This window comes from Myotis brandtii, unplaced genomic scaffold (assembly GCF_000412655.1).
Source record: "Myotis brandtii unplaced genomic scaffold, ASM41265v1 scaffold105, whole genome shotgun sequence".
NCBI lineage: Eukaryota > Metazoa > Chordata > Mammalia > Chiroptera > Vespertilionidae > Myotis > Myotis brandtii.
The window spans coordinates 5660718-5661053 of NW_005353538.1; the positions used below are offsets into that span (position 1 = coordinate 5660718).

Sequence of the window (336 nt, forward strand, 5' to 3'; positions counted from 1 at the left end):
CCGGCGCAGCGGTGGAAAGCTGGCGCTCACCCGCCCGAGCTCTAGGGATCGACCGCGCTCTCACACACCCCGTTCCCAGCCACCCCCACGGAGACTTGGAGACGACTTCGGCAAACTTGGAGAAGCAACTTTTCCCGGGGATCCAGACGGCAGAAAGGAAGGGAGCCGATCTAGGGAAGAGGAAAAGCAAAAAGGGACCCGGGCGAAAAGCTAGAGTCCGGGCGCCGGGGCAAGAGCCGGGAGGTGGACCGCCTCGCCGCTAAGGGGAAACACAAAAGCCCCACCGGGAGTTGTGGGAGGGAAGGCAAGGAGGGATCGGCCGGCCCTCCCTCTCCG

The 336-nt window shown here is 64.9% G+C and overlaps 1 protein-coding gene across 2 annotated transcripts in view; it reads right to left on the reverse strand.

Annotated features, from left to right (window-relative positions):
• Positions 1 to 336, reverse strand: part of ZBTB16 (zinc finger and BTB domain containing 16) — a 191686-nt gene that overhangs the window by 189244 nt on the left and 2106 nt on the right. The gene's annotated exons all lie outside the window — the stretch shown is intronic.